The sequence below is a fragment of the Protopterus annectens genome, chromosome 6.part0, assembly GCF_019279795.1.
Source record: "Protopterus annectens isolate FY-2018-M chromosome 6.part0, PAN1.0, whole genome shotgun sequence".
NCBI classification, from domain to species: domain Eukaryota; kingdom Metazoa; phylum Chordata; order Ceratodontiformes; family Protopteridae; genus Protopterus; species Protopterus annectens.
In genome coordinates this window covers 1041848256-1041860683 of record NC_056737.1, presented here as the reverse complement: position 1 = coordinate 1041860683, position 12428 = coordinate 1041848256, and the positions used below count along the sequence as shown (strand labels likewise).

At 36.8% G+C, this 12428-nt stretch overlaps 1 protein-coding gene across 1 annotated transcript in view; it reads right to left on the bottom strand.

Moving 5' to 3' along the window:
* Positions 1 to 12428, bottom strand: part of SLC24A4 (solute carrier family 24 member 4) — a 1237943-nt gene that overhangs the window by 129917 nt on the left and 1095598 nt on the right. The window lies entirely within an intron of this gene.

The window sequence follows — 12428 nt, the reverse complement described above, 5'->3', positions numbered from 1 at the left end:
GGCAAGGGAAGAGAGTACATGGATGTGTGAAATTACAGTACTGAAGGTACAGCTGGGGAGATCCATTGAAAGTGGACTGCAAATTCAGGCAAGAAAGTTATCAAGGCATTCGAGCAAAGTCAGCAGTTATTCAAACAAACTGACATGTTACACTTCAACTGGTTAGTCAGGAGATGTGCAATGATGCAAGTTCAAAAGGTTATGCGGCTGTTAATGGGTGGACATTACTATTTAACATAAAATATTTTTCTAGTTCTAAGATATGTTTATCATATTGCATCTAATAGAGAATTCCTCACTGTTGGTCAGATATAGACTCATTAGAAATATTTTCAAGTGAATGCAATACCTAACTGCTATAACAAATGTTTAGAGGGGGAGGAAATGTCAGACTGCTACAGTATTTCTGAATAAAGAGATGGTCATCTCCAATCATACCTCTCCATTAAGCATTTTCTCACAGAACCTCCAGATTTTTACTTATTTTTCACTTGCTCATAAAATGTATGATTTTCTGGCAAAAAGTGATCAAAGTCAATAAATAATTAGGTTCATAGGTTCATAGATTAGTACTAGGCTAACTGCCCTTGTGGGCCATTTTCAGCCTAGCCAATTATCCCATGTGAAAATCAAACCCTGTACCTTATGTTTGTAAGGTAAACACCTTAACCATTTTGCCAACCTCCCACCCCAATGACATTCTTGAATTTCATACTTCATATCCTTCAGAAAATGCATGCTGACACAAATCCTATTCTAGCAACTTTCCAAGTCTATTAGACCGATATTTAAAGTCTTTCTCTATTTTTGGGCCTTTTTGTCCATTATTTATTTGGCTTTGTCCAGATTTCTTGCACTGAGTGGTTGGAAGTATGACTCCAGCCTACAGCTATTTTCAAATTACAGATGGCAATTGAACAATTGAGGATAGAGGGGAAAAATGTATTCACATTTTTCAGCTATTCTCCATTTTGGGAAAGTAAACAATTTAGTGGGGACAAGATAAATCTATTAATATTTATTTTACATTTGTTAACCGGGATAGTCCAATTGGGTGTGAGCCCATTTTCAGTGGAGGCCCAGGGAGAAAAGCTCCACAAATACAATTTACATAGGTATTAATATAAAAAGTATAAAATACATTGATGTGAAAAGAAAAATACAACTGTGCAACAGGTATCTAGATAGAGCAATATCAATTATGAGAATAATCAATAGTAAAATGAGAAATAGATATAAAAATTGAGGCAAAAATTGTTTTCTATTACATAGATGTTATTTAAGAGAAAAGATTAACTTTGTATAAAGAGAGAAAGAGGAGAAAGGAGTTAGAGGAAGGGAATACATAAGAAATGAAAGTATAGATTCACAGGTTAGATGAGATATATAAGGGGAGATTAGCCAGGGCTGATACAGGAGCAGATCCATTTGCTATATAGATGGTCTCTTAGGTGTTTCTTAAATTGAGTTGTCTGTAATGCTTAAAATGTGTTTGGGAATGCTGTTCCAAATTTTTGAAATGCAGTGGGAATAATGGGAGTCTCCAGCCTTGTTTTTGCTTTTGGAGACTTGCAGGAGGGTTTTGTCAATAGAACGGGGTTGCCGAGAAGTTGCATATGGTTGGAGAAGTTGTTGTAAGGCAGGGATTTTGTCTGGGTGGGATACCAAGTTGTGGGCAAAAATGATTTGGGTATAGATCAGATGTTGGGAAAGTACTAAACACTAATTGGTGTAAGGAGGAACAATGGTGCGACCTGTGTTGGGAGTTGGTGGCAAAATTGGTTATTTTGTTACAGCAAGATTCAAGTTTGGAAAGTTCAGTTTCGCTAAGTGTGGTAAAGATAGAAGCATAGAATAGAGTAGATAGGATGCGACTTCTGGAGATATCTAAGAAATGTCTTAATGCGGTAAAGAGCCTCTAATCTGGCTTGGTTAGTAAGAAATGTCTTAATGCGGTAAAGAGAGCCAAGTCTGATGTGTTTTTTTGACTGATTGAGAAATGTGAACATCAAATTTCAGTTTAAGGCCTTTGCCTCCTTAAATTGGGGTTATTTATTTAAAGTCTTACAGTTATTTGATTTCCCCCCCTTTTTTATAACAATGATAAAGAAAATCTATGAAAATAATCTAGCACATGTCAAAGTAGGTCCCTTTACTTCCAAAGCAATCCAAATCACTAGAGGTACTAGACAAGGATGTCCCATGTCCCCTATCCTATTTTCTCTGGGCATAGAAATACTTGCCATTTTAACACGTAATAACCCAAAGATAAGAGGTATAAACATATATGACCAATATATTTCTAAAATAATGATGTTTGCTGATGATGTCTTACTTACCTTACCCAACTCTAAGGAAGTGTTAGGTGAAGTGGATATAGTAACAACAAATTTCCAAAAAAAATCTCAGGACTCTCCAACAAATGTAAATCAAAATATTTATTATTAAATAAAAAAAGATCATACAGGTTCCAGTTAATCATATTACTGGAAACCAAGTTTCAACTCTAGACTATTTAGGAATAGTCCTAGGCAAGAATATAGAGGAAACCTTACAGCTTAACTATGCTAAAGCCATAGATTTAATCAAGATATTAATAAGCAAATAGAATAATTTGTTTATAACATTTGATGATGGGTTACAACTGATAAAAATGGTTTTGTTACCTAAAATATTATGTATAGCACAAGCCCTTATACTTCCACCATGAAAGAAAATCCTTAAAGAAATCACTTAAACTCTGATGAAATTCCTATGGTACCCCAAAATAAATAGAGTGGCATATTCTCGACATATCAGAAAATGGAAACAAGGGGGGTAAAATTCCCAGATATTGAAACTTATTATAAAGGCATGTATAATTAAAATAGTGATGAATTGGATAAATCCTAGATACTCTTCCAGTTGCAAACATTTACACTCCATTATACTAATGAATAAAAATTGATCATCAAAGAATGCTTTGGTAACCGACAAAGATAAGATATGGCACTATTTAAGTTTAAATTTACAGTATAGTACAACATTAACTAAACACTAATAAACAATATTTTTGATGGGTTTAGAAAATTCATTAACACAAATTTAGATATAAAACTGTGGCATAGATTTTTAATACCATTTACTATTACAAGGGATTTCTCTGATAAAACACAAATTTTTGGTTTATGGGAAAATAACCTATTTTGATGGTTTCAATGTACTGAAAAACAACAAACTTTGAACACACAAAGTATATTGTCAACCTATGGCCTATCCCCTAATGACTGGTTGGTTCTTCAGAGTGTTACAGCATACACTAAGGATCTGTGTAGAATACACAACTCATCCTTCAAAACCATACCAAAAATTATAAACTGGATGTTTAGAAATCTATACATCAGTGTTAAGAATGAATTATCATATCTATATAAAACACTTTGTCTAAGACAGCTCCTAAAGATTCTTACTGGCATTACTCAACTAAAGGGTTTCAAGTATCATTATCAATGGAAGATAAAACAAACATTTTATTTTCAGTTTAACTTCTTACTCACAATTCCGGAGGATTTTTCATTGGAAATTTCTACACAGATCCTTTTTGATACATGAGAAACTCTCAGAAATGAACCCTTCAAACAGCAAGTTATGTTGGAGATGTCATCTGTCCACTAATGCTGACTGGTCTCACTTTTATGACTGTACTAATATAAACCATATTGGAATGAGATTAACAAATTTCTTCAAGCTATCTATACTGATATATTTGTTTTGACAAAGTCTTTAATTTTATTGAATGTTGTTAATAGTAATAATATGAAGAAAGATGACCTGTATTTGTTGTGGACAATGTTAGCAATAGCCAGAAAATGTACAACTAGAAAATGGGACTCTAATGTAGCCCTCACAATGGAGGAATTCCTATCATCACTGTAGAAATGCATACTAATGGAGAAAAGAACTAAAGAGTTGAGAACTTTTCCTAAGCCATTGGTTAATAGTCCACGAAGGAAAGTTTTGAATTTGATTAATACCCTACAGATGAAACCAAAAACACTTCCCATCATAGTTCATACATTAACTTATTTAACTACAAATGTTTTTATCCGAATCCTTTTTGTCAGGCTGAACGTAAATAGTTATTGAATGTTATGAATGTATTAAATTGTGCTATTTCATCAAAATAAAAATCATTTGAGTAAAAAAAAAAAATCAGTTTGCCATCAATAACACCTAGTAGCTTAGTTTGAGAGGTGGCATTTGTATGTGTTGTTGGAGGAATCTATGTGGAAAGAGGTAGGAGGTATGGATGATTTGGTGGGGAGAAAGCATAAGCTTGGTTTTGCTAGGGTTCAAAATAAGATTAGATTTGTTAAACCAAGATTTCACTTGTAGAAAGGATTGTTGTGTGATTTCCTGTAGCTGTGAAAATGAGGATGCATTACATATAAGGGTCGAATCATCTGCATATTGAATAACTGAGGCTAGAGAAGTAGATTTGTGCAATTGATTGGTGAACATATTAAAAAGGAGGGGTCCTAATATGGAACCTTGTGGGACTCCAATACTAACAGGGAGTAGACACAATGGTTCTTGTTTCCACATGACAGCTTGCTGGCGTTTAGTTAGGTAACTATGGAACCATGATAGGGTAGAGTGACTGATATTCAAAGTGCCTAGTTCTGACAATTTCTGATGTGAGACTGTGTCAAAGGCCTTAGACAGATCAAGAAAGATAGCAGTAACAAGCTTATGTTGGTTTGTATAATGATTTATGGCGTTAGTAAAACTTAGAAGGGTGGTTGTAGTGCTGTGGGGCCGAAAACCATGTTGAGTATAGGAAAGGTAAGTTGTTTGACAGGAGGTGATGTAGAAGTTGGGAGTGAATGCATTTCTTGAGCATTTTATAGAGGGGTGAAGGGATAGCAATTGGTCTATAGTTTGTCAGTTCTGTGGAGTTTCCACCTTTGTACAAGGGAGTGATGTTAGAGATTTTCCAGCGAAGAGGGACACAGTTTTCAGTTAATGAGGGATTGAGAAGGATTGATATGGGATATACAATAACTTTGGCAGCTATTTTGAGAAAATCAGATGGTAGATCATCAGCAGCAAGGCTAGTAGGTTTGAGTTGTTTAATAAGTTTGTATATAGTATGAGTTGGAACAAGTTTGCAAGGAGAAAGTATTAGAGAGAGAATGATTAATGGCTGGGACCTGTGGTGGTGTTCTGTTTATATTTAATGAGAGAACGTATAGAGTTTATGGAGAAGGAATTAAACTGTGTAACTATGTTATCTATTGAGGGGGGCTTTAGTGGGTATAGGTGTGGTAGTGTTGCCAGGTTGAAGAAGTTTGTTAATGGTGAATCAAAATGTTTTGGGGTTGTTTTGATGTTTTTGTTGTGCAGTGATTAGTATATTTTTTATCTGCTTTTATTTAGGATTTAGCTTTATTTCTAAGCTGTTTGTAGATGTTTAAGTTATCTTGTTTTTTATTAGTTAAATAGTGTATCCATGTCTTGTTTCACAAGACCTTTGGTGGTATTTGATAGCCAGGGTGAATGGTACATTTTTATTCTAGCAGTGCTACAAGGGCTAAGCTATTTAAGATTCCAAGGATAGTAGTATTAAAATGTTGTACAGCAGCATTAAGTGGTAACATTTTTAGGGGATGCCAATTAACTTGGTGGAGTAGGGACTGAAATGCTTGAGTAGTAAATTTTGTTTTATTACGGATTTGTCGGTAGACTGTCTAGGTGGACTTAGATTAAGTCTAAGCACAAAAGTGGGCAGATGATCACTGATACTGCAGGGGAGACATCCTGCTTGGAAGAGTGAAGGAGATTTGTTAATGAGGATCCAATCAAGAACTGAGTGTCTTGTTAGATGCTTTATCTATTCTGGTAGGATGTTGCATCAATTGAAAAAGAGCCATGTATGTTTATAAAGTTACATGGATTACTGTTGTCATAGGTGGCTCAGTCTGTATTAAGGTCTCCCATTATGACAACTTCCTGGTTATAGGTTAATGATAGCCAGTGGAGAATTTCTTCAACTGTGGTTGAATTTTCACCTGGGGTGAAAATTCAACCACAGTTGAAGAAATTCTCCACTGGCTATCATATATATTGCTACAATGATCAAGGATTTATTTTTATTAATGTTTAGTTTACTGAAAAGTATTCAGAATTGTTGAATGAAGGAAGATTAGTGTTAATGAGTTCTGATGTTAAGTTTTGTTTGAAGATTATGGCTACACCACCCTCCACGTTTATTTTGACAATCAAAACGATATATGTTGTATCCAGGGGGTAGGATTTCATTATTTTTGATATGTGGTTTGAGCTATGTTTCAGTCAGAATGGTAAAGTTAGAGGAGTATAAATATAGTATAGTGTGTAGATCATGGACTTTTAGTATACTTCTCAGATTTAAATTAAGAAACAGAAGAGTGTGTCCTTTAGGGTGAGAGGGGATGATAGTGGAATTTTTTAAGAAGTGTGCAGAAGTTACAGTTTGATTAACTTGAGGGCCAGGGTGGGGATGAAAGTCACTGCGCAGTTATAATTTAATTATAATTATATAATTATATGAATGTTACCACTCAGATAGCTATGAAGAGAATGAAGAATGGAAAGGCTGTTGGCCCAGATGACATACCTGTGGAAGCATGGAGGTGTTTAGGTGAAATGGCAGTGGAGTTTTTTACCAGATTGTTTAATGAAATCTTGGAAAGTGAGAGGATGCCTGAGGAATGGAGAAAAAGTGTTTTGGTACCGATTTTTTAAGAATAAGGGTGATGTGCAGAACTGTAGTAACTACAAGAGGGATTAAATTGATCAGTCACAGCATGAAGTTATGGGAAAGAGTAGTGGAAGCAAGGTTAAGAAGGGACGTGATGATTAGTGATCAGCAGTATGGTTTCATGCCAGGAAAGAGCACTACAGATGCGATCTTTGCTCTGAGAGCGTTGATGGAGAAGTACAGAGAATGTCAGAAGGAGTTGCATTGTGTGTTTGTAGACTTAGAGAAAGCATATGACAGGGTGCCTAGAGAGGAGTTGTGGTATTGTATAAGGAAGTCAGGAGTGTCATAAAAGTATGTAAGAGTGGTACAGGATATATACAAGGGTAGTGTGACAGCGGTGAGGTCTGCGGTGGGAGTGACGGATGCGTTTAAGGTGGAGGTGGGGTTACATCAAGGATCAGCTCTGAGCCCTTTCTTATTTGCAATGGTGATGGACAGGTTGACAGACAAGATCAGACAGGAGTACCCGTGGACTATGATGTTTGCAGATGACATTGTGATCTGTATCGAGAGTAGGGAACAGGTGGAGGAAACCCTGGAGAGATGGAGATATGCTCTAGAGAGAAGAGGAATGAAGGTCAGCAGGACTAAGACAGAATATATGTGTGTGAATGAGAGGGAGGATAGAGGAATGGTGAGGATGCAAGGAGTAGAGGTGGCGAAGGTGGATGAGTTTAAATACTTGAGGTCAATAGTTCAGAGTAACGGTGAGTGTGGAAGAGAGGTGAAGAAGAGAGTACAGGCAGGATGGAGTGGGTGGAGAAGAGTGTCAGGAGTGATTTGTGACAGACGAGTACTTGTAAGAGTGAAAGGGAAGTTCTACAAGAGGGTAGTGAGACCAGCTATGTTATATGGGTTGGAGAGAGTGGCATTAACAAAAAGGCATGAGTTTGAGCTGGATGTGGCAGAATTAAAGATGTTAAGATTTGCACTGGGTGTGATGAGGGTGGACAGGATTAGGAATAAGTATATTAGAGGGCCAGCCCAGGTTGGAAGGTTTGGAGACAAAGCCAGAGAGGCACGATTACGTTGGTTTGGACATGTGCTGAGGAGGGATGCTGAGTATATTGGGAAAAAGATGCTAAGGATGAAGCTACCAGGTAACAGGAAAATATGAAGGCCTAAGATAAGGTTTATGGATGTAGTGAGAGAGGACATGCAGATGGTTGGTGTGACAGAGCAAGATGCAGAGGACAGGAAGAAATGGAAACAGGTGATCTGCTGTGGCGACCCCTAATGGGAACAGCGGAAAGATGATGATGATGAGTTGAGATATAATTTGTTCAGTCAAGTACTTAACATTACTCATAACCTAGGAGATTGGGCAGTGTATACAAAAATGATACAACAGTATTTATTTAGCTAGATTTAGCATTTAATAAAATCTGTAAACATTGACAGAGTTAAAAAGGTAATTACTTAAGATGATGGGAAACTCCATGCTTGAGAATCTCCAGTTCTGTTTTGTAAAGTTAAAACCACAAATATGTAAAAGCACTACACACTGTTGATGTCAACATCTTAAGTTATTACTACCCCAAACATTTCGGCCTTTATTCAGGGTAAATGTGTTATGGAAAACATTTTTTTTCCGATAAAGCCTAAGAAAGCTCAATGAGCATGTTAAGCAGAAAATAAGAATTTATGCAAGAAAAATAATTGATCTTGTTGGGAGCAATCCTCAAGAAAATGAGTTCATGACTATCTGCTTCTACAAAAGACAGGCAACATTTATTCAGTACAGACTTCAATTACACAGATCACAAACCATTACATAATATCCGCAGGGTTTTACTTATAAATCTTTTGCACCATTGACCCGAGATCAGACAAGCAGTCTGTGCAAAAGAGAGCAGACTAAGCATATAAACCAAAGAGCTGTACATCCTTGCTTTCTCACTCTTGTTGAGCAAGTCTTGACTCCAACTCTGACATTGATTCTGGTTGTTTTGGAGAATGCCAAACTGGGAACAACTCTTCCTAAAGCAGTAGACTCGCATCAGAAGTGCTCAGCAGACATATCTGAAGAGAGTCTTTCTGTGGCAATATGAGACTTTCTGCCTGGCATTCCTTCATGCTCTCCATTTCTCAAAGGGAAGTGAGAAGCCAGATTCCCCTCACTGCCAGCAGAACATAGATGATGGTCCTGGGGAACATACTGCTCCTCCTTGTGCCAAGTTAGGAGCATTAAGCAAACTAACATTATTACAGTGGATGTCAACAAATGGCAGATAAAGATGACATTTAGCAGGTAGGACTGTTGGTTACCTGGTCACCTCAGTCAAGTGTCAATAATTTGTTTCAAACATAAGGAAGATATTTCTTTAATGTTTCTGACAGGCAAAGGAAGAGGAATTTGTTCTGGTTAAAGTAGTTGTGATAGTACAGCCAATTGTATGGTGTAAATTATGAAATACTGAGGGCTGAGATATCCAATGTCATCATGATGTCTCATTTAAGTGATAGTACTGTACAACAAATGTAAACAGTGCATCTCATTTTCAGATGTTCTTGGATCACAGTGCAGTTTGTACTATTTGGGAAAGTTTTGCTGGCACTCATTTTGTAGCTATGTAAAGCAGTAAACGTAGTTATATATTCATAAGCACTATCTAGTATCCTTGTTAATTATATAGACAGATAATCAGCAACTATGATTATCTATGTCCTTTACCAGAAGGATGTATCCCATTCCCCTACTATACCAAGGCTTTTCTAAGCAAGGCCAGCTTTAGACAAACTGGCACCCTATAAGAAGGGCTCCAAAGCACCCCCCCCATCTATATCACCTGGTGCCACCTCCCCCCAATCCTTGTCTAGCTGCACAATCCAGATTACTTTTTTCTTCCTTTTCTCAACGTTGGTCATACTCTCCACTCCCCTCTCCCACCCCAGTATTCATTCATCCATCCAGCACTTCCTAAATAGGCAAGACTGCGCTCTGATAAATGTGGATAAAAGAACTGCATTAAGGCAGTGGGTCTGGGTCACAACAGGCACCAGAAGGCATGAGGCTTCTAGATGCTCAGAGATGCGTTTTGGAGTTTTTAAAACAGCCTGGTTACCTAGATAACTTTATGTGCATTTTAGAGAGAGTTAACCTTTTTTATTCAATGATGACCTGGACAAACATCATGATTAATGAATGAAAATTGGAGTTACTCCAACTTTGTTTTTTCTTGCATGTTTTCAATGGATCCCAACTGACCAAACCTACATTGTAATAAATGTGGAGGAAATAACTGCATCAAACTGAGGGGGTGGGGGGCTAGGGTCATAAGGACTCCAGAAGCCAATGAGGGGTTCTACATGCTCTGAACTGTAAGCCTTTTTACAACAACCTTTTCATTCAGTGATGGTGTGAACAAAATTCATGATTAATCTAAGAAAGTCAATCTTCAACTTTGCCTTTTCCTGCATCCTTTCAAACAAACCCTAGGTGACCAAGACTATACCACAACTTGAGGAAATAACAGAATTTAGCTGGAGTTTGATGGCTACTATGTCCCCAGAAGCCACAGGGTTCCATATGCTTCCACTTTTTTTTTTCCTAATCTTTATCTCCAATGATGGTTCAGAAAAAAATGAGTAAGGGATGAAATTGTCTTCATATACATTTTTTTTGTTTTTATTTCAAACAAAAAATAACTTGTATCCGAGACTTAATCCTCCAAGCTGACAAAATAGCAGTTTACAATAAACTGAAGACAAACACTTATGAACATACAAAAACATATCGATTGATTGAGCTTAACATCCAACTCCTACTCAAGAGTAACACTTTCTGTATATCCCACTCGGGTGTTAAAATAGGATTAAAGTGAAAAATAGAAATACCTACAAGTTTTTCTGTTATGCATTATATACAATATGCCCTCTCATCCCTACCCCAAAAGATAGACAGTATCTGTGTACCTCCCTAATGTCAGAATGGGACGAAACTGAAAAAAATAAATGGACCATAACATATTTCAACTTGCTGCTGTAAGATGTATATAAATAGCAGGCTTCCTTCACCTCCCCCAAAATAGCCACCTGTATACATACCTCTCAAGTGTACCTCATTACGAGGAACGTACCTCATTTGGGGTCTTAAAAAGTTCATGTTCCTCGAACTTCCTCAAAGTTCCACATTGAAAGAGTCTGTCACACATTCAGTGTTAGGAATTTTTTTAAGTGAAATCCATAGTAAATAGAAATTAATCATATTAATTCATTAAAGGATTTTCTTTATAAGCTAAACCAGCATATTTTAACCATCCTATGACCTTCCTAATTGAAGATGTTAGCAAGCCATTAGTATGTGTTCCACATTTTGCCCATTTGTTCCACATTATGAAGGCGAGTGTTCCTCATTTTGGAGATGGAAGGTTGAGAGCTATGCCTGTATGCACAGCTGAAGTTTGACTGTGAGAAAAGCAAAAATAAACAGTAATATCTTCAACTTCTTATACCTAAACAGTGTACTGCTCCTATTCAAGTTATAATGACCTATTGTGTACACATCTGAATTTTGTGAGAAAAAGTTAAAGAAATAACCACACTGTTGCCAGCTCCACACAAGCTGTAGTGATGTGTGCACACCTCTGATGTTTGGTAGGAAAATTAAATTATGACATCATCCTCAGCCTCCCACACAAGCTTCAGTGACCTTCCTGTACACACTTCTGAGTATGGCCAATTTTGCACAATTCGGGGTTCTGGGCAGAGGCCACTAAATCTCTGCCAAAATCTACTTTTAAAGCCTCAGAGTCCAGACCACCCAACAAGTTCTAAATATTTAGGTGTAATGTGATGTATTTTATGCCCTATTTTCTATTTGAAAGACAACCATTTCAGCTGCGAAAATGACAAGAGGGACACGTACTTTCACACAGACACCCCTCCATTAACAAGAAGTTATAGCCACTTTTGTACAATTCAGACATTTGCAATAAAGATGGACCAGGTAAGGTATTTCACCTTTGCTCCACACAAATAGTTGTCATGCATAAAAGCACTCCAAGTTGCTTCACACAAAAGCACACCAGTCCTGCAAATCCAGATAGCAACTCTTTAAACTGAGCAAACATGAGGTTTAAGTTGCTTTCAACAGACAGCTCACACTCCCATCTGCAGTTATAGGTATTTGTGCGCACTTCAGACGAGCCATGTTTGTGCATCAGCTGTATTCCACAGCAGCAGTGCTTTAATGTAATTTAAGGTGCTTTGCGTAAATCACATCAATCATGCAAATGCTTACTACACACAAACAAATGTTTCACTATTTCATGTACAGGCAATAATGCCCTTCTAGTGCACCAAAATACCAAAACAGTCATTCCCGTAAGGGACCAAGTTGTTTAAAAAAAATCTAAATTTGTGTTTACTTTAATATAATTTGGTAGTCTATTCCATGCACCAACTACTATCAGAGTGATATTAGTATACCCCTCATTTGTATATAATTTTTTTACATAGATTGTCTGATTAATTTCAAAACTTTCTAGCGACAGCAGTCTCTAAATTCATCTCATTTTTATTTCTTATATTTTTTACCTCTCATCTTAAGAACCTTGGTCTTATGGAAATGTATCCTCCTGACCTTGTGTGCCTAGCTCCTAATGTTAAACATTTTTTGTACCGAATTTCTCTTTCAAAACTT